At 39.8% G+C, this 23,221-nt stretch overlaps 2 protein-coding genes across 2 annotated transcripts in view; both read left to right on the top strand.

Annotated features, from left to right (window-relative positions):
- LOC138191635 (sodium- and chloride-dependent GABA transporter ine) overlaps nt 1-23,221 on the top strand; it is a 51,568-nt gene that overhangs the window by 27,837 nt on the left and 510 nt on the right. The gene's annotated exons all lie outside the window — the stretch shown is intronic.
- wscd2 (WSC domain containing 2) overlaps nt 3,224-23,221 on the top strand; it is a 36,214-nt gene continuing 16,216 nt past the window's right edge. Inside the window, exon 1 of the mRNA XM_069138593.1 lies at nt 3,224-3,745. The gene's annotated coding sequence lies outside the window, so the exon portion shown is untranslated. The remainder of the gene's footprint in view (nt 3,746-23,221) is intronic.

The raw sequence follows: 23,221 nt of genomic DNA on the forward strand, positions 1-23,221 counted from the left end.
TTGGTCACTTGAATAATTATTTTGGCTGATTTCTTTAAGTTTGCATTCAGTGTGCCTGTGAACACTTTAGAGTTTATTATTCCATTAATTAATACGAGATCACCTGCACCACTGTAAGAATACCAGCCCCAGACTTTAGTGTTCCCGCTTCCTTTCTTTACCCTCTGTGCAGTCTAATTAGGGCCCTAGGAGGTGCAAAAGCCATATTATGGACATGTGTATCACACCTAGACGTACAAAAAAATATCCCGCTTTACTCACACTCACTGATCCTATTTCGTAGTTCATCATAAAAGGAAATCTTGATTGAACCAATCTTGTCATGCAGGTTTTAAAAATATTAGTCTGAATAAATAGTAATGTACTTTGTACTTGTTTTTTCAATGATTTATGACATTTCATAGCCAAAATGAATTATCGATTGCTCAAGAAAAGTCTATTGTAACTGTGAAGAGATGATGCCTATCTCACATCTAGTTGTAATCAGAGAACACGCTTCAGAAGTGGAAAACAACTAACTTGTACTCACGACCTCAGTGATATTTAAACAACTCCACAGAAGTATGTTTACATTTACAGTATTACTCATGTCAATGGCTCGCAGGATAATGAGCTAGAGTTACGGTGTTGACATTTCATTGTTCCTGATGGTGCTGGAGGTGATACTCACATTCCCAAGTGCACTTTAGCTGTTTCTGATCTCTTGTGACAACTAATAGAATGAATAGAGTCTGAGCACCTCAAAACATGACTTAAAAACAGCCACAATGGCACTGGGATAATAGTGCTTCTGAAAGCTGGAGGCTTTGGGTTTTCTTTATGAGAGTTCCCATTAAGTAACCTGAAACTAAATGGTATTCAGTGACAGTGAGGCACCTGTTGACTTATGACGTCAGTATAAGGTCTCCTTTTTCTCGCATATGATGTTGACAACTAACCTAAAGGGAATATCTTCCATTCTTTAAGCAGCATGTAAGAGGCTGAACCTCTTTCTTTTTACCCACGTCACATTGCTAAAATGAGTGGCGCACCGATTTCTCATAAAAACTCACAATATTTAAGCTCTTCCCATACTGTAGCTCCAGTAAATTTCTCATGAGGTTCTGTTTACAGCACACAAACCTATATTGATCTCTTGGAGAAAGCTTCCCTTTGAATACAAAGAGGTAATATGTGGACACACATAATATTAGCTTTCAAAGACTAGTTGATACATGTGTTGTTTTGTGTGAATAAATATTTCAGTGAGACATGGAGGGATCAAAAAATAATAATTTCACAGTGGCTAAAATGGAGTCTGTGCTATCTGGGCTAACAACCCCCATTTGTCAGATGGTGACAAGAGCCAGGACCATCAGAGGATGGTCACAATCTGAAAATTCTTTCTACGCTTTCAGTCCGCCTTCAACGTATCTCCATGTGAGAGCAGAGATTTTACACAATAAGCCCATTATTGTCTATTTACTTCTGTTTTCTGCATCTGAGGGTGAGATAAACCAGTGGTGGTCACACACAGGCCAAGTAACACAATGCTGGCTTGTGATGCATTAAATGTATGAGTGTTTGTCTGAGATGTGTTGGCTGGCCTGGAGTTTAATCTCTTGCAGCACATGATTTATCCCTCCACTTCTGACCTCCATGGCATGTGTGTAGATCCTTGAAAAACACATACCAATAAAAGTGCCGTTTTGCATCTCTCTGCAGCATCCTGCAGTACAGTTTATCAAAACAAGAGTCCTTTTGCCTGAGAGTTTTGAAGTTGTTTGGCCACTGTCCCATCCTGTCGGCCTGATTCAGCATGAGTAATATCACTGCTGCACACTGGTGATCTGAAGAGTGCCCTTCTAAGTTGAAGTCCGGCGCTGAGTCACCATGTAGAGGAGAGTAATTGTTGGTGACAGCGCTATGGGCGATGGCTTAGACAACAACCAACCCATAAATTGATGCTGCTGAAATATGCAGAGTCATCTCTGTAGTGTCAGCACAGAATCCCTTAAGGACAGACCAGCATTAAACTTATAATAACTGCGTGGCTTACATCGATAGCAGGTGTTAGAGCTGGAAGGGACTACACAGGTTTTGGCTAACCTCCCAACTGAGATAACTCCACACTTCACACATAATCTTTTAGTGAGACACCTTCCTATATTTCAGAAACATTCTAGGCAGGTGGATTTGAGACTTTAAACTCCCTTTATACCATAGAATATCTGAGTTATACCGTGTGTGCCCTCTGCTTTCATGTGGATGCCTATTTGTATACATGCCCCTAAAGATCTGTGTAATGCAATTGCTCTAAGCCATTGATTTAACAGCAGTGCCTGTCAGGGAGAGAACGATAAAACTGATTGAAGAGCACAGTTTACACACGAAGAGATTTGCGGTTAAACAGAATGGATGATCACCCAGATCTGAGTAGAAATCCTGCATGCAGCATAGGACATACACGCACACACACAAACACACATAGATGAACATCTGGGGAGGGGTTTGAGAAGGGCAATGCAGAAAAGATTAAAATCAAAGTGCAAATCAGGCAAAAAAAATTAATAAAATTAATCAAAACTTGACAGTGGTGTAGTATACCAATGTGAGACACAGAATGAGTTTTTGTCCAAGATAGATAGATAGATAGATAGATAGATAGATAGATAGATAGATAGATAGATAGATAGATAGATTTTCTTCCAGTTTCTGTGATCACCATGTTCCAACAGAGCCGCTCTGAACTGAGAATGAATGTTTCATATTGCTGCAACTTTCCTTTTCATGTCAAATCTTTCTGCATAGTTTGCAGACATTTTGTGATGATTTTTTATTTTAAATTGATCTATACTGCATGGCAGCAAACAACCCAGTCAATTTGCCGGCATGCAAAAAAAACCACTGCATCTTGTAATAGTCTGCGGTTTAACTGACAGTTAGTTGTCTAAGTAAACTGAATGATACAGGTTGGTCTCACAGGGCGCGGTGAGGGCGTCCATCTTTATTGTTACCATGTTTCGCACTACGGCGCACCTCGCTGACATCATCACAATAAGAGCGGTATACCTGAACCGGAAATATCTAGGATATTACACATCTGATTCTGAATGAATTCTTCGCACGGAATCACATTTAAATCGGCCTTTCCGTGTCACCACGCCAAACTTCACCTGAGACCACTGCGCCTCTGTGTGCTCTGCTGTGTCTCTTTAAGTACAGTAGGCAGTGCTGTTGGTCCGTGTGGGAGCGCAGAGCGCACGGTGCGGCGCTGCCTCTCCGCAGCGTCAAACAGTCTTCCTTCTCATCGGACAGACGACAAGGAAGACAAGTCGACCCATCGCATGTCACATCCACGTTCTGACCTGAGCAGATGACTGGAACAATTGAAACGCGGAGGGGACTTTGTCAGCGGGGCTCGTGTAGACTGAGAGCCTGCAAGGCCATTACCATGACTCCCTCCGTCTACGACTGAAAGCCAGAAGCGTGTAGCGATTTATCTGCGGTACCGTAGGTTACAGCAGGTTATTGAACAGCGACTGTAATTGCTAATGGTATTGATAAACTAATGTTAGTTATTTGCCGAAGAAAGCGTAGCAATAACAGCTTTTCAGAGAGGATGGTGCTGTTCATATTTGGCTGAGTTAACGTGGAGATGAAACATCATGTCTGAGCGAGAGAGATGACCGTCCACTGCTGAGTTGAGTCCTGTGAACTTCAACATCAAACCATCTGCTGAAGCCTTATTCCGACTCGTTTTGAGGTAAGATGAAAACTCCTCCTATTTGATAAAAATAACATGAAGATCGGCACTGTAGCAGCTCTGAATAAGTCCTGTAAAACTGAACAGTGGTGGGTTAAATGTGTGTTGGTGTTGCAGAAGTCCTGATGGTCTCACAGTGGAGCTGCACCAACATGAGCACTTTTGGTCTATCAGTGAATTAGACCAAAACCTCCAAACCCAAGTTTTCTAGGATTTATTTCATTTATTTAGCCAACTATTTTAAAAGATCACTGGCATATGGAAATGAAAGAAGAAACTGTCATTTGTTGGAAAGACTATTTACAGCCTGTTTTGATTAGACTGAGCCTCAAATGATAAAAATACCTGTGTGAACCAGCACCTAATGTGACCTTTTTGGTTCTATTCCAGACAGTATTATCAAAGTATTGTTTCAACTATTTGTCCTTTAGTTGGCAAATCCAATTGGGACATGTATCTTAATATTTTCTGTAATAACTTTGCTTTTGTGTCATGTTCATGTTTCTCAGCTACTTGACATTGTACATTGTACACTAAATGGCCAGTAAAAATGCATTAGTCTCTAACCAAGTGCATGGTTGGTGGCCAACAGACTGAACAACCTCATCAATTTCCCCAGTGTGAAGAGTCTGGAATTTCATTAGTGCTGTCCTGCAAATATTTTCTGGATATTTGTTTATGTAGCTCTGGCAATACACAGAACTTCCCTTACTTGGTTTTGTTAGCCTATTTATTTTTTCACGTTTTGGAACAATAGTTTCTTTGTCTGACAATGTGTTTGTCTTTGTGTTTTGGTATTTCTATTTCAGTTTCAGTCATTTTTAAGCAAAAACATCTGATATTCTCCAATGCCAGCTTTTTCAATGTTAGGATTTTTGTTTGTGTCTGCTTTGTATTATCATAAATTGAATATCTTTTGAGTTTTGGACGGTTTAGATGAGGAAAAACATTTAGACATTACCACAGTGAACATTTTGCAATTTCCTGAGATTTCATGGGAAGAACCTTAATACAAGAACTCAATATGTATCTTAATTGTCACATTATTGACTCTCAGCTGTACAAGCACATTAAGTAACTTCTAATGATTTTATTGAAATTATGCAAATTGGGCAGGCTCCACTTACCCTCCTTGTTTCTGATGACCTTGGTGTACTGTAGATCACTGTATTGAACTGACTGCTCATTGTGGAGTGTTGAAGTAGACGAAGAAGAACATAGCGGTTGTTAAGATTGATCACAATGCTGTTAAAATCAATTGATGAATGGCACTAATTGCTCAAGCTACTGCTATTTCAGCACTTGTAATAGCAGTAAATAAAAAGCATAGAGCATGACAGACCTCTTGTTATGAAAATCGGACCAGGGCACTCAGTTCATAGTTCCTGAATCGGGACCAGGCTGATTAGATCAATACCATGAACATCACTGTAAATTCAAACTAAACCCCTCCTTTCACTTCATCCTAGTTTAAGCCACTATAGTTTCTGACACATAGTAATGTGGTTTCAGGTGTGCAGGGCAGAAATCTTTTAACGCTCATTTAAAAAAATCTAAATCAAACAGATTTTATTGTTGCTAACAGCGGCTGTGCTTTCCCGTGAGGTCAACCCTCCCAGAGGCAGAAGTGGAGAGACGTCAGGGAAATATGCCAACAGCTGAAATGCATATTGGTACACTGGTGAAATAGAGGATGCTGTTTCCACTGCTGCTGCTGATGGAATGAATAATCAGGGTCAAAGTCACAGCATTTTGTATTGCCAGGAACCCCTCTGGCAATCAAGTGGAACCCTCAGCAACTGTACTGGAAAGCTCAAATCATGAAAGAAAACATGTTTTTGTAAATTTGATGTTGACAAGATTTTCACATAGCTGTGGCTGCAGTGGAGAACCTGAAAGTGGCTCAGATATGAAGTCCTTTGTGGCCGGCAGCAGAGTGAGAATGCTTTGAATTCCTCCGGAGCTTATTTCTTCATCCTCTTGGCAACCTCTCAGGGACGTGCCGTGGATCATATCCAATGGCCGCAAGCTTTGAAGATCGCCAGAGGAACTGACAGGAATTACAGTTTGCATGCTCACGCTAGCCATTGCAGCAAAATGACAGTGGTGCAGTGCGAGCTGTGTGTAGGCTGGATGGTGCACTCGTTCCTGATATATCACAATCAAGAATGGATGTCAAGATCCTCATTAGAGTGCCTACAAAAATAGCTTAGCATTAAATACTCTGCTGTCTTTGCTGAAGACGTGCTAAAGGTTTCTGACTGTTTAATTTCTGATGCTGGGAAGCAGAGTTTCACACACAGTGCCATCAAACTCTATTTTTATTGATGTGAATTCCAAACACAAAGGCTATTCCTTCATCTATTAGGTTTTACAATAACTTATTTTCCTTTTCCTTGAAAGAAAAGATCATTTTAGAAAGGGGATTATCTTTAAAACTGTGGTACGGTTGCACAGATCCAAGGAGTGGGGTCAGCCTGGCTATATGCACATCCCAGCCAGATTTTCAGTTTATAGTAGGATTGTTTACAACAGCAGCACTGTTCCGTTAGACGTATCCAGATAATGACTGCTTGGACAGGTGGTAAGGAAATACGGGAGGGCAGACATCAGTCAAAGCTGGGAAACCCAAAAACCTAATCTTTGAGTAAAGTCTAGGGATTTTGTCGAAAGATATTAAATCTAGATAGGCATTTAATTTGAGTCAGGCTCAGACTAAAGTGAAGACAAACAAACAGAAAAAGAAAGCCAATAATTATGAAAAAACAGACGAGACAGCTTTATATTTAAGTCCATCTACTGTATATATTATAGTTTTCTTGTTGTCCTCGTTTTCCATTCTGATATGCAGTATGTAAAGAAAACATCTCAGACTGCTCACACGCAAACGGCAATGGCTGGATATAATCTCAAAGCCAATTATATTTTTGAACTCCGACCTGCTGTTCAGGCTTTTCTCTCAGACAGAGACTGACACCCTGCTGAGGACATGTTTAATCCAACCAAGGCTAAAATGAGGCGTGTTTGTGTGTGTTTGTCAGAGTCGGAGCACAAGGTTGTGTGCTTGCATGTCGTCCATCTCACACCATCCAGGCATGCAAGTGCAAGGCCATAGGAGACGTGGAGATTTAAACCACTGCCAGTCATTAGAGTATCATTTTTAGATCTACGTTCGGGGCATTGATGTGGTGCAACAAAATATCTGATGCAATCTATATATCTTCCAGTGTTTCTCAACCTTTTTTTCAGTCATACAAACCTTTTTTGGTTTGACATAACATGACCTGCATTTTATTTTTTAATGCACATGACTGAAGTTGCCGTGCAAAGGAAAAATTTGAACTGAGTTTTTGAACTATTATACTATTTACCTGTTTCAAATTTGTCCATCCAGATGCTGCCAGTTCGCTTTGCTTTGTGAGAACAATCCCCCTCACTTGAATATTTTTGCTTATATAAGACCTTAGCTATTGTTTTATTCAGATTAATTCAGTCCATATTTTTCTCAGTTCACTGTTATTGAGCATCTGCAATGTAATATTTTAAGTTATTTAAATTACAATGTAGCAATGCGCTCACTGAATTTAGAAAACCCCTCTCTTTTCAGACTGTCACCAAACTAGGACTATCATGACATTTGCCGTTGAACAGAGGTCAGTCAGGGTCCTGACTCTGTCTCAGTCTGATTCAAACACTCTGTTTGCCCTCCGCACCATTAGACAGACTCACAACTGTCTGAATATCTAACCCTTACCTCCCAGGGGAGGCACGGATGTGTGTGAGAGAGACGGAGGAGAGTGGGTGGAGTGTGAAAGCAATCGGGAAAATGAAAAAAGATGAGGAACGGGAGATAGGGGAAGAAAGAGTGGATATAAGAGGCACATTTTCTGTGGTCCATGGCTCACCTTGAGATGGTGCCAGTCTGCGAGATTAGCACATCACCACTGTAATTGCTCACCTCGAGTAGCAGACCCCCTTGTTCTTTCTTCAACTTGATCCGTGCTTCACAAAAAGGCCTTTGTTGGTGTTAAACTGCTGGGCTCTGTTTTCTATACCTGCTGCACCAACAGAGGTCCAACCTGGCAACGGCAAAGCCTTTAAATAGAGAAATGTTGTTCGCAAACTCCACTTTTGCGGAGCTTGAGGACAAATTGAGAGCCTGCCTGTGTGTTAGTCTGAGAAGTGTTTATCCTTGGATAATGTTCCTAACCTTAACCTTAAAGTCTATTTCGACTCCTAAATGAGTTCTCTCATTAAATATTATTTATACTCTAAAGTAGTGAACAAAAACTGAACCATGTGGGATTAAAGATAGCAGGAGATAATTTGTTTCTAATGCTGTAAGGACTTTGACTGGAAAGCATAATTTAATGACAGCAAACATACAAGGATTCATTTTTAAGCACTATTAGGTCGATAAAGTAGATATTACATCCATATTAGTGAGCATCCCTGTGGTGTTTTCTCAGCTTCGAGAACATCACTTCAAGCAGTGTCAGACAATCTGTGAAAACACATCCATCCATATCCAGATTGCACTGTGAAGAATTAGACAGGATTTTGCTTTAAAGAGGATGTCGTGACATTTTGATAAAGCCCTGTCCTAACAATGCTGCAATACAGCAGCCAGAGCCCTAGTGTGAAAAAAAAGCATCTCAAGGAGTGGAGCCCCCTCTGGGTCTGTCTGCCTGTACAATCAGTGTCAGCAGTGGCTTCAGATCTCCTTTCAGCACGCTAGGCCTTAATTGGGCTGTCACACTTTCCAGAGAAATTTGTCAGGTTGATGTGAAATGAACTATTTGGCCCAATCAAGATGTGCATCACACTGTTCCTCCCCAAACTTCCAACCTACCGCTAGAAGAAGAGGATCCTTAAGCTTTTAAATGGATAAACTGCTTTTGCATATTTCCTGTTGGGAATATGTCATTACAGGGTAAATAGTAGCACATCCTCATGATAGTTTTGTGCTCAGTAATTGCATCTACTGGGATTTCATCTGAAACTGTAAGCCATCCTATTTATACACACCTAAAGCAAGGGCTTATTATTCTTACACTCAGCCTTACATGTTGTTCCATTAATTTCCAGCAGCAAGCAGGATGAGTGCCTAAGTCTATCCCCTTATCAGCTACTTTTCTGAATCTGGCAGTAAGTGGAGCACACACATGAGCTCCTCCTCGGCGCTAATGTTCTCCATCTGTCAGTGAAACTGTTCAGGTTGGTTGTGATGTCGGGAACTATCACGTGCAGCAAATGAACCATGCTTGGTCAGCCGCAAGTCCATCGTCATGTCAAACCTCATCACCTCCGCTCTCTTGGTGACGGTGCAGATGTCGTTCCCAGGTTGCTTCGGGGCAGGATGACTCAGCTCAAGCTCGCACTCCCCGGCACCTCAGTCACCCGGCAACTTAAACACGGTCTGGCTGACACTGTTAGACTGAGCTCGGTGGTGCAGTGTTAGGTTCTTGACTGTAGTGGTTCCCACCTTCTTCAGGAGATGGCTTCATGCAATTGTTCGATAATATTTCAGGAAACGCAGAGAGGCTGTGAATCCACGTAAAACATCCTAAAATTGTTGATGATTAAGCTTTTTTTCTGGAAGGTCTCTGTTCATACTGTGACATTTCATCCAATTATCCAGAACTTTAACCTTTCAGCATGTGTTGTTAATATTGTCTCTGGTTGGTGCGAATTGTGAGCTGTGCTGCCAGCCTGGTGAGTTTCTGCTTATTGTGACAATAAATATAGTAACGATCAATACCATAACAGTTTGTAATTCTTTATCATTTATGTGTTTGTTTTCTACCCAAACACCAGTATCAAATCATAATATCTTTTTTTTTAAATAAATATTGTCTCTATAATATTTCCACATTTATAATGTTAATGGCAGAAGTTACCAGAAGTACCCTGGTTGGAATCACTGTTCAAATGTTCAGCACTCTCCTGAATTAACTAAAGGGGCTCCTCCAGGGGCTAATCTCCTTTTGTTTACTCTGAACCTTAAAGAATGCATAAATTAATCCTCAATGGACAGCTTGTCTGGTTTACAGAATGATATGTGTATTTAAGGCGTAAAATTTCTGCTTCCACCTAATTCAAGGGAGGTGTGTGGTATTCTTGTTTACGGTGTTCACAGCATTAAAATATAGCGCCAACATGTCGCTCCATGCAGAGAGCCCCAGTAAATCAAGAAAATCCACAGATCTCACTGCGAAGGGTTTTATTTGGAAGTCTACTGAAGACGGAGTCCGTTTAAGTTCCAGAGGCAGAAACTGAAACCCTGAGCACATAAAACCAAACTTATCTGCATGGTGAGAGGAGGGATGTTCGAATATTTGTGTGTCTTGGGTACACTGACCATTTAAATAAATGAGACCACATGTTTTCAAGTGTTCTTTTCAGAAAATAATTGAGCAACTCGCTGTTATTTCAGAGATTTCTGTTTGTATTTCTCACACGCACAGTCGTAAACACACAAAACCCTCCTCTTTATTCCTGTGCTTCAGAGATGTTGTTCCACGTTGCATCAGAGCAACAGTGAAGCGCTACTGTATGTGCTCGTTATATTTTATTCATTTTAGGAGAGGCTGCAGCACTGAGCTGTGCTCCTTGCTGCGAGCCCAAATTAGGCAGCTGTCACAGAGCCTGAATCCCCAGATACTTTGCCCATTTATGGGTACTTCTGCACACACATGCATATTTAATTGCATAATACAGGGCTTTCCTGTCTACACATATACATATAATGTTTTCCATCAGAAGTGTGTCTTTCTCAATTTTCTTTATATTTTCATTTATGTGGTAACTGATGATTTTAACACTGGATGCCACCTTATTGAAAACAGTATATTACAGTAGAATGTAATGAACGTATTGACTGCAGTCTTTGAGTCCCTGCGCAAAACTTTGTTCAACATACTGCTGTGTAATGTATTGCAAAAAACATGTCAAAGAAGGAAATGATGGCAAGTTATAGAAACTCTTAAAGAGTCATTACCTAAAGTACAATAATAAATATACAGGTATCTCTATTGTAAACTTACTCCAACAGAAAAACAAAGCAGGCAAAGGGAGTCAATCGATATAACATAATTTGAAGACTTTAATACTCTGAACTTCAAAATTTAGTTTTGGCATACATACCTTCAATGTATCTAACTTTTATCCAGGCTTAAAATACATGTGAATTTACTGCATTGATCCAACTTCTGAACAGAAATCCATTGCAAGTTCCCGGTAGAGCAGTTCAGATTTAAGCATGCTCAGTCATGGTATTGCTATTTCATATAGAGCTGATTGGACAGTGAGGATAGAATGACATCAACAACTTATCAACAACAACAACAACAACAACAACATTTGAGTAAAAATAGAACATATGAGCAACAAGGCCTCTAACGATGTTCATATTTAATTGGACAGGATATGTTGACAGCAGGCCTCTGGTGCTGCTCGACCTTTACAGGCTGATTTGCGTGATGCTAATGAGGCCCGTGGTTCACTACACATTTTGCATAGCATGCTTACAGAGCACCCTGCTATATGTACACACTTCATGTTCGTCAAATGAATGCATCCAGACCATTGCACCCATCTCGCTGCCCTGCGTGACTGTGCACACTGAACAGCTCATCAAAAACCGCTAAATAGCTTGTGTACAGCGCTCAGTGACAGACAAGCTGACTGTTCTCATGCTATCCTTTCATTCGCTCTCTCTTGAAGGAAAATAAAGTCAGACAGCATCGGCCTGTGAAGATGTTTGGAGCAAATTTGGTGTCAAATACTTGAGATTCTTCTGTAGGTTATATGTGTGGGTGGTGAAAGCAATATAGACTGCATACTAATAGCTGCAGCTACATTTTTCAGTGCAGGAAAAAAAAAAAAGATTTGTGTTATGACTCCAAACATATGTTTCGGCTGCTTTATGGTCTGCTCTACTGAGGATGTGGAAACACTGAAAAATGAAAACGGTGTTTTTGTGGTTGATTTCGCCTCATAAAACTGTCAACAGTCAACTGTGAAAAACTTAGTTTAAAATGTTTGTTATTAAACTCTGTAGTTTCATAATAATCTCCAAGCAATGCTAAACCAAAAAAAAAAAAAAAAAAAAAAAATCCACTGCAAATGTGAAAATGCTCAGAGACTCCAGGTGGACATTCCTGGACTTAAATCAGAAATGAATCCAAAATTACCAGTTTTCTTACAGTTTCTTGGGTATGATATCCCTTAATCCGTTGGATTCCTGATGGCTACAGTGTAGTCAGTGAGGGCTTTGAGGGACATGTAAGTCTCTGAGTATTTCCATTTTGTCCTTATTCGCTTCCACTTCTGGACATTTCAAATGGAAATATATATGACTTTTTACTTTACTACTTTACCTGGCAGCTATTAGTAACTGCAGGCTCAGAATTTATACACAAAATATGTAATGAACAAATATGAATATGAAGGGTTTCTATCGATTGAACCACAACAGAATATAAAGTAGGTACAGTTATTTTAACATTAACCAACTGAAAGGTTTTAATGTAATGTGTTCTGAGCTCTTTTAAATTAAGGTCACGTTTCTGTCAAATGTACTTTTACCAATATTGAAAGATGGATATTGCAGCCACATGGTAGATGTCTTAAGTCATTAGACAACTAGAATGACTCTGTACTTTTCATTTTCTCTGAAGTCTTTTTTCACACACACATACACACACTTGTCCTTCGATAGTCTTTGTATCTCAGTGAGGACACTCATTCACATAATGCATAATGCATCATAAAATAAGTATTGCACTTTAAAGTTGTGAGAACCAGCCTGAATGTCCTCACAACGTGTTTGTCCTTATGAATATGGTTTTAAACGATAATCGTGCATGCAGAAAGACATACAGACACAGGATCAAGTGTAAAATACCAACCTCTTGACTGAATACCTATTGTTAGCTGAGCCCTAAGCTGAGACATCAGCTTGTAGTTTCAGGATTTTGTATTGAAGTGATCTCAGCATACGGTGCTGTGGACATGATAGCTCTTTTACTCCAGGCAACTTCTTTAGTAACCTCTTCAATCCTCTTTTTCCCAGCTTTGAATGTTGCATAATTATCTAGCTCTCTGTGGTATATACTGGCCAGAATCTTAAATGACAAGTTGTTTGACAGTGAGTTTAAAACCATAATGATAATCAAGCACCTTGATATTTCAAGCTAAAAACGGATTCAGCTGCATCTCTGACACCATACTGTGGTTTCTCACAGGAAACAGAGAGGACTTTAGCAAAAGAGAAGTGAGATTTTGTCAATACCTATAACTGAAAACGCAACCCAGTGCTTCTGACGCACACATCAATGCTCATGGCCTTTAGAAATAATTCCTGTCTGGTCTGTGATTCATTGGATTTATTAAACACAAAATGTTCTTTTCACTTTTCTCTCGCTATGGGAGATGACGGTGAAGAGCTGCAGAACAACTGTGCTGGAAGGTTCAGCTTCTTGCTTAAGGACACTTCAGCAGAGTGAGTGCTTGTTGACACACAGGAGCATGAATGTGTGTCCTACAGGGACTGTCTCCCCTCTCGTTGCACAGCCAAGCACTCTGCCCAGAGGTCCAGAAGAAGCAGTGCAATACACAAGGACAGTTGTGTCAACATCTTCCTCTGAGAATAAGTTCCCCCAACAGGACTGTGGCTGCATGATCATGAGAGGCTACTACTCTAATCAGTGCAAAATAAAGATGCCTGCTTTTGGCGTTTTTTTTTTTTTTTTTTTTTTTTTTTTTTTTTTTTTTTTTTAAGCAGGAATTGCTGTTAAACTTTTGACCTATATTAGTCATTTTGTTGCTGGCCAAAAACTAGTTACAAATAATTTTGCATTAGGATTTAAAGAAATAGTTCAACATTTTGGGAAATATACTGAATCTCTTCTGTCTTAAACTTGGAATGAAAACATGGATACCACTTTAATAGCTGCATGTTAAATCTGTCTTAATTATTCCTGTGGCCACTTGGGGGCAACAAGATGTAAACACAACTCCTGACACAACTGCAACTGCTGATTTGCATGCTCAGCAGACATGTAGCAACATTAGCATTCATTTGCAGTTGTTTTTCTGTCCATTTGATAAATGAAAGTTCAGTAGTCAGTCTACCTTTAGCTCTGTTTTGGTCCCCACCAGCTGCACAACGGGGAGTGTTCCTTCCTGGATGTGCTATCACTAATTGCAGGCAAACACATGGGACTGAAGCTGCTAACTCCAGTTTCCTCTGAAATGTAATAAGCATCACTCTCACCAGCCCCCTATGACTAATGGTACTATAATGGAGGACTTTGTAACATATTGCAGGCAGCAATTACATTTGCCCTCAAACCGTGATTAGCAAAACAAATCAGACAAACTTCCTAAAAATGTAGGATTGTAACACATCGGAGATTAAAGTTATGTATTTGGCTTGTTGATTTTGCAGAACAGGTTAAACTCACAATTGCGAACAGAGTCACATGAATATTAAGTCTTTAATAGTAATTGTTTCCAAATACAACTGGCCAATGTTCCCTCTTCAGTGCTGCTGAGAACACTTTAAAATCTGACTGTCCAACATGGAAAAACAAAGTGCCTCTTTCTCAGTTAATAAATAACTGTATTTCTCAGCTGCGTGCTGTTAAAATGTGTTTGCCTGCGTTTTGCTTTTAGATTAACTGTTGGCTGTTAAAAATTGTTGAAATTTCCATACACACCCCTTCCCTCCAAACACTCCCCCTCCTCCTCCTCTTCACCAGCTAAACATTTGCTGAAACTCTCTGCAATCCCCTCTTAAGTCTATTCAAGCAGAGAGGACTGAGATTTGCAGCAGAACTGAGCTGGGAGAATTCTCTTTTAATTAAAGCAGTGAGATGGTCTGTGCTTATTGAAGGTGTGAGATGAGAAGGAGGGGGAAAAAAAAGCCCTTTTCCTCTTTGAAAAAAAACAAAAAAAACCTGCAGATACCCTGTAAGGCCCTGAATGAAGAGCTTTGTTAAGGTTGGATAGTGGAACACATCATTTGATCTCCCATTGACAGTGCCTTCCCGCTGCAGAATAATTACTTCTTTTATGAAGCCATTAGAGAGGACCATTCAAAGTGATTGTTTCTCAAATGTCCATCTATGTGGCCAACTGGGATGTGGGTGCGGCAGCTACTGAAGGTGGGTCAGAAACTCACACAGCAGGAATCTGGGATATTTGTCTTTGTTTGGAGCTTTCTGATACATCATTAGAGCCAGAACTGTCTTTTAGTTGGCATAAAAAATAAAAAAAAATAAAAAAAAATTATCTCTCAAAAATAGTCAAACAGCTTTCCTTTCCATTTCATTCTTTTCTTCATTCATTCAGATTTACGGAGTAATTAGTGCTAATCAGTTGATTTGTCCAGTTCTAGTTTTTTTGCTGAGGCCTTAATTGAACTTTGCTGCTTTGTGTTCACGATCACAATGGACCTATTATGCTGCCACTTCCATTTTCAGTCAGTTGCTTATCGCCATATACTGGTGGAAATGTTCATGATCATCAGTCACTCACAGCTCAACGCTACTGTGCACCAGTCAAAGAAGAGGATTACATTATTTTTAGACCCTTTAATTTACCGCTTCTCTTTCAGAGTATAAGGTCACACTGAGCTTAATGGACCATTGAGTATTATGAGGATTACAATGAGCTTTTTCCCTGCCATCATGGGCTTAATTTTTAAGCTTCATGGGGTGTGCTTAAAAACTCTTTCTGTCATTCATCTGTTCAACCTCTCCAATGCCAAATGCAGTGGTATTTGTAATTACCACTAGGCTTGGGGAGGACGTAGCCAACAGGGCTAAGTGCAGCAATCGTTTCATGAACGCAGCAGACTGTGTATCCATCAAGTGCCTGTTGTTGCACAATAAACACAAGAAATGCAAACCCACACAACCTTAAAACAGAAGGGTATGATGCATAATCATTTATTTCAGGTAGAATCTACCTGTTCAGAGAAAAGGTGGGCTGCCTTTGTACTGTGTAGTCACTGTACAATGACTGCTGACTCAAACTTTTTGGCAAATTAAATCATCAACATCTTATTGGCAGGTCAGGTGCAGACTTTACTCCTGAAATTAACTTTATCACATTGTTGCAGTGTAGCAACGGGCACAAATTCTGGTACATCCATGATGCTAATAATTACGCAGTAAATAATCTAATTCATAGTGATGTATCGGTTGAGAGTTTTCTGCAGCCTTGGAAGCCAGGTTGTGTGTTGGCTTTACAGGTTCGTATTTTACAATTATTATGTGGCTATAATAAAGTATTAATTTAATGCCCTTATTTTAAGATCACAAGTTAATATATGTTGTTATTTCGCTTATTTTCTATTGAGAACAGGTCAATTAATCTTGTGATGAGAAAACAAAATGTAGATTTCACTTTTTCCTTTATGTCCCGGCTAATATCATGTGTACTCAAATGTAAATGGGCCACACTTACATCCACTGAAAAGATGAAAAATGTATTAATTATTTTAGATTGGTAACATAAATTATGACATCACCAAAATATGGGACAGCTGTAATGCAGGTCTTCCTCTTAAATGACGAGGACTGATCTGAATGTTATCTCAAACCGAAATACACAATGGAAAATCTGCGACACCTTGGTTGGCGTACAGTCTGATGCGCTAATCAATAATTACTCTTAATTACGCCTTGAGCTGACATTTTCAGCTTGTATCAGTAGCTTCTGTTGTCAGGACGCCATGCTGACCTGGCACTTCGGATCTCTGATGATCATTTGAAGTAATAACAGGAAACAACGTTTTCTCATGAGAATGGGTTGATAATCTCATTATATCAAGAGAATGAAATAATTAGCTCATAATCTCGAGATAGTGGCATTTAATAAAGCATGGCCGTTCCTTATATAAGAATATGTGTGCGCTTTGTTTGGTAGGAGGCTGATTTTTCCTTTTCAGACCCAAATTGTCAGGATCCACAGTGATGCTTGGAAAATAGGGTCTCTGAATACAGCGGCTAATTTGGTTGTGGTTGTGCAGTCAAACTACATTTTAGTTGAGAAATTGTAAACATTATACAAACTGCATAACACTATACAAAGTTTCAGTCACAAGTTTGGTTTCAAGCTTGAGCAATTTTATAAAAATACAACCACAATTTAAGAAAAAATTATGTGAGGCGTTTTCATTAACATGTTGCATCCTTAACTCGGAGCAGGTCATTAACGAGAGGTAAATGATGTAGAGTGGAGGCACTGGATATCCTCTTTTCCCACCAGTGCAGCTTGTCTGCCATCATACACATACTTGTTTACTTTTATCATATGTCTGTTCCACATTTTCACAATATCCTGACAGACAGAGGTTCTAGCTACTGATAAAGAGTATTTGTTAAAAGGTGACACCCATCGTGTAACACTATATTTAGAAACTTTATCACAGGGTATGTGGAGTGGCACTTAAAGGTGTCAGCAGGCAGAGATTTATGTTGTCTAGAGTTAAACATTCATAGTCTTGTTTGTTTGGGTTAATGTATAAGCAATTTGCAGCACAAAAATGGTCAGGAGTTTTAAAACTGATTACTTAGCTTCATATGATTTGTCACTGTACAGATATTCTTACAAGCATCTTTGCGGATGAGCTTCCTTTTGAGTGGCCCCCATGAATTAAGTGTTTTGGGCTCTAAGCCAATCACTAATGTGGGCACACGGTGAGTTCAAACAAAGGTTTAATTAAAATGGCTGACAGGAAAATGTGAAGCCAAAACTATCGCAGGCACCAATATAGCTTTTGCCAAACACTGAGCTTCGGCGGTGTGATCCTGTTGTTATTGGAAGCAGCCATGTTCGCACTCCAGTTTTCAGGGGTCATACACTCCTAAGAGTTGCCTTCTGCGCTGAGCGAGCCGCTTGAGTCTGTTCAGCAGAGCATTCAACAAAACTTTGGCATCTGTTTGAGCTTTGTCACTTTTACATCTTTTCCTACACTGCAGATGTTCTGAAAAACTTTTATTGGTACCCCTGAAACTCTATTGACATCACACTACAGTTTATTGCATTATTTTTATATATTATTGATAAATCTAAACAACCTCCCTGCTTTGTGCTGCTCTTGAGTTTTCTCTTGGACCTGTAATGAGGCATCAGACAACTTAACAGGCTTAGGCTTAGCAATCTGTATAAACGCAAGCATGCTCAGTGTTATCACCGGGGGAGGAATGTGATCTTTAGTTTGATTTGATTTGACAAACGTAGCTAATGCGCACTGGCAGGCCAAAAACACCAGGAGAGCGGAAAGACAGGCCCCAGGGTGAGGGGAGGGTCAGGGCTGCTGCGGCTAACGCTGTTAACCCTTCTGCCACCGGAGAACCGAACACATCCTACAGTACAACAGTTTTACAGGATGGGACTTTAAGTTGTGCAAACAGTGGGGTTGAAAAAAAGGACAATAAGAGAAATCTCAAATGGTTTCCGCCCCCACTAATGCTGGCACCGGAGCTGCTGATAAGCTCTTCTTCCTGCCACTGTTGATACGGACTGTTTCTATCACAACAATGTGAGTTTCTTCCCTCTAGCAGCCCATTGTTAATCACTATCAGTGTTTGTTTTTACATGACCTCATTGACTTTTCACTATACAGTTATTTCCCTGTATTTTTCTGTCAGCTGTGGAAAAAACACAACAAGAAAACTAAACTGTAAACTATGGGATGATATCACAGCTAATTTAGTTCAGCTAGTGTGATTTGCACTGGGGATATAGAGGTCGAGCAGTTAAGAGGCCTCACCCATGTTTGAGTGAAGAGAACACTTTTTGGCAATCGAGAGACGAGGGAATGGAAATTGATTGCATCTGCAGAACCAACAAAACTCAGGGTTTTTTTTATCTACCTCTATCAAAATATCTGAACTCTTCAGATGTTTGTTGTCTTTTTACTTGTTGCATAAAGTTTTACCTGCTTTATATTATTAGTTTGTCTATTGCATGGAAGATTCAAACCAGATAAATATGACATCATCATACTGCTAGAAGCATTGTTCTGCTGGTGTCATTTCAGTCATTGTTTTTCTTACGTTAAAGTGGCTCCTTGGTTGTAACCACCAGTTGTCCATGCTGGCTGACAGTTATCCGTTTTAGAGCTTGAGAGGTGTTGCAGAATTGACCGCAGCTCTGTCTTGCTCAACCCTCTCCCTGGTCATGAGTCCCAGGACAGATATGAAGAATATTTATGGGCTGACTTGTGGAGCCGTTTGCCCGCGGTACAAGCAGAGCTGGATGTCCGCCTGCTCACCGAAGATTAACTTTGACGTTTCCTCCCCTAAATCCGCCCTGATTAAATATTTGCTGGCTCATTTAATATGAATGTGAATTAATGGTCAGTCAGTGAGTTCATGTCCACTCCACTTGAATAATATCCATGATTTGACAAAAAGACCTCTCTGTGCACCTCTTGTCTGTAGCATTTCCTCTTCCTCTGTCTGTCAGTTTCATGCTTGAGTTTTAACAATTAGCTTCTAATTGAGGATGAAATCCACCTGTGTTGGCTCCTAGGAGAACTAATATACAGTATGTGAACCTATAATTAAAATCACTGCAGACATATGGAACGGGGGATTTTAGCCACATTAATAATGTTGCTGTTGTGATGGTCAATCTGACGTGCACTTTGGGCCACACTGAAATATCTCGGCAAATATTTGGCTTGTGACTAGTTTTTTACAGCTGATAAAATAAAATGTTCTTTACCTCTCAGTCCACTGTATTTCTAGTGAAATGTTGAATGGATTGCCATGAAATTTGGTGCAGACCTGTTTTCCTTAAGGATGCATCTTTACCACTTTGGTGATCCCCAATTATTGGCATTACGAGCTCAAAACTTCAGTTGGATTTATGAATAAATACCCACCTCAGTTGTACTTGTTAATGCAAATTAGGAAATGTTAAGATTTTAATCAAGTGGTAATCCACCGTGACATCACCCATAGGTTTGTGAACTGTCATTTTGAATCCTCAAATTTGGCATTTTGACCGCCGCCATCTTGGTTTTTTGGAGCCATAAGTGGCCATACTTGGATGAGCAAGAGGTGGATCTGACTGAGAACTTCAGGACACAATGCCTGTCCACCTTCACTGGAAACCTGACTGCACTCCAGGCATGTCAATCAAACCTTGCATGCCACCAGACCACTCTTTTGAAATGAAGGAACTATTTTCAGATGGACCGCCACAACACTGATCAGAAGAGGGAATTTAGCAAATGACACCAAAATAACTTATGGAAAAAAATTATTGACTTTGTACTTCATGAGAGATGTTGATGCTTTTTGAATGGCAGTCTGTTAGAACCTGAGCTTTTTTTCAGAGCTAGTTTGTAGGGACCCTTATCGGCACTGCACATCTCTATTGGCTTCACGTTTCTGATCAGGAGACTACGTCCATTTTTCACAGACGTTATATAATCTTAAGACATAAAGCTGGTGAACAAGGGAACAGAATACTTGCTATATATCAGCTGTGTTTTTAAGAACACACAGCCTCTAGCATGCCTGTAGTGTGTAAACTCTTGGTCTTGTTTCTTTTTGCCTCATACAATATGAAGGATCCTTGCAGTTGCAGGAAGAGTCCATGCACACTTTTGTTACTGTTATTAGAACCTGTAAATTAGCCATGAGTAGGGTTCAATTTCATGTGGGGGGATATGAATTATTAACACCAGTAATTAACCTGTGTGTCGCACTGTTGCATTCAGGGGAAGCAGAATGATTAGGTGTCACATGTATCCTCGTGTCATTTTCTCCATCTGCTCACTCCCATCAACCTATTTACTGTTTGGTTTTTTTTAAAGAAGAGAAGCACTACTTTTTAGCTGGAGCGCCTATAACAAGCAGTTCAAACAGCCCTGAAACAATACGCTCTTGTGCATCTTTGCTAATGACCTTCAGGGACCTTAATCCCAATGAGGACCACTGCACATTTTCAGGATACTGTTTCCCTCCCTAGGTAGGCAGGATGAGGAAGCATGTTAAAATATACAGTTTTATTTTTCTATTTTAACCTTGTAACCCTAGGCTCGATATGATTCAATTTCTCCAAGGCAAACAATTTTCAGTTTGAAACAAAGACGAGCTTATCTAAGAGTCACTACATCGCTTTTTTCCTGAAATATGAATCTTTTCTCCATCAACAGGGAGCAAAATACTGACACAGGACAGAAAAATCATCATGTTTAGAGTGTAGAGGTGGAGTGTCGGAGTCATTTTTCAATATTGTTTATACAGCTGCTGAGCTGTAGAAATGGAGGAATTATCATACTGTGTGACTGCGTTCATGTGGAAAAGATAACTGAAATTCACTGACATTTCCAACATAAAAGAATAGCATGGGAAATTTGCTTATTTACTCTTGTTAGACAAGAAGATTGATGTTATTGTCTTTTCACTCATTATGCAGCTACAGACAGCTGATTAGCTTAGCTTAGCATAAAGACTGACAAGAAAAAAAAAGATCTGCCATTTTTATATTTGTTTGTGCACAGATAAAAAAATATCAATTATAACTTGTTAATAATTGAGCCTTTTTTAACTTAGATTCTTATGTTTCCAGTTGTACTAAGCTAAGCTAACATGTTGGCACGAAGTTGCAATCAACAGTGACGTCCTCCATTGCTTTGTGAAATGCCGTCGTGAAGCCTTGAGTTTGGTATCTTGCAATTTTGGAGATGAGCTGGGGAGGAGCAAGCGGTGGCTCTGACTCGTTCTCCCAGGGCACTACGCTCGCCCACCTATTGCAGAAACCTGACTGCACCACAGGCCTGTCAATCAATCAGACACGCCCACAAACATACCACTTTTTGAGGCCTAATATCTAATTAATGACCGGATTGTTTTCAGATGGACCACAAGAACACTGATTAGAAGGAGTGACTTTAGTGAATGACACCAAACCGACTTGTGGAAAAACTGTGTTTGCTTTGTATTTCATGAGAGAAGTTGAATGGGAGTCTATGGAACCTATGGAGGCTTTTTAGAGCCAACCTCTAGCGCCTGTCAGTGGAATTGCGGTGTAAGGCCCTTTTGCATTGGCCTCATTTTTCACACCCAGAAGCTACCTCCACCTTTATTTACAGTCTTTAGTTGGTGCTATCTGTATGTTTAGCATACAGAAAGTGGCATCAATCTTCTCACCTAATTTACAGGAAGAAAGCAAATAAATATGTTTTCCAAAATATCAAACAATGTCTTGAAACCTTTGCAGATTTATTTGTGCATGTTTTGAAATGTTTTTTACTCTGTCCCAGCTACTAGACATCGTAACAGATTTATTCCTACGGCCCTATTTTTCTCCTTATTTTAAGTGTGTGAAACTTTCTTCTGATATGAATATAAATATGATTTCATATGTTGTCCATTAACTTTAGTGCAACACCCTTCATTCATACCTTAGATAGCGCCTGTATCGTGGCTCTGGAAAATAGACCTAATCTTAAAATCAACAAAACTGAATAATTAAAGATGCATACAAAGGCATCGGTAATGGGAACCATCCTTGCAGGTATTTAGAAGTTCCTGAACAGGACACAGAGGCAAAGTTCTGAGAAGTCAGACAGGACGAGGATTGTCCGGATGTCCGGATGCTGTGTTGTTGAAGCACATAAGCTGAACACGATCCATTTCTCCTTGAGGGTCCCAGACTCTTCACAGACTACCGGGGGGGAAAGGGCAGAAAGCCAAGGGGGGTCTGCGGTGCCATTGAGGTTTCAGGTGACAAGTATTCTGCTGATGTGTCCCAGGGCAGACAGAAAGCCACAGAGGCGAGTGTCCCCTAAAACGTTCTGGAAAATTCCCTGAACTTGAGGAGTGTTGCGTTACATCTTCCAATTGTAGCCTCCCAGGCTCGTCCCAGAACAGAGACTCCTTTGAGAGGCTGCAGAGAATTTGGGAAGTCGGGATTCAGCCTTCCCAAAAACATGCAATAATCAGTAGATCTTAAACAGAATTATTATGAGAAAAAGACAGCCCCATTACAGCATGTGCTTTAGATTTAATGGATGAGTACACTTGATTTAGCAGATTTTTAACCTCTGCATTCTTTCTTAGTCATTTGAGCCTGTTTGGTCTTTATCTGTCCCTGTAGATTACATTGACTAATGCTTTTAATTTCCTCCAATTACCACACACATTAGATTTAAAGACTTTTTTGAAAATGTAGCTGCTCTTTGCATTTTTTCTGTTTTTTCCTTTCAACTTCCCCTAATTTATTATAGATAATGCCAACTGAGCTTGATTAGAGTTTCTCTGACTTTGTGTTGCAATATATAACAACCGAGAAATGTTTCCAAGATACTTAATTGCTTTTAACTTGTCTTTCTTCTGTATTTTATTTCTTTTAGTGGGTTTGACTGAAGAATGAATACAGTTTCATAACGGCATTATAATATAAACAAATACTATTGTTTAAATGGTCAGCTTCTAAATC

This window comes from Embiotoca jacksoni, unplaced genomic scaffold, assembly GCF_022577435.1.
Source record: "Embiotoca jacksoni isolate LCO1_2020_lvr unplaced genomic scaffold, fEmbJac1.0.p SCAF_8, whole genome shotgun sequence".
NCBI classification, from domain to species: domain Eukaryota; kingdom Metazoa; phylum Chordata; class Actinopteri; family Embiotocidae; genus Embiotoca; species Embiotoca jacksoni.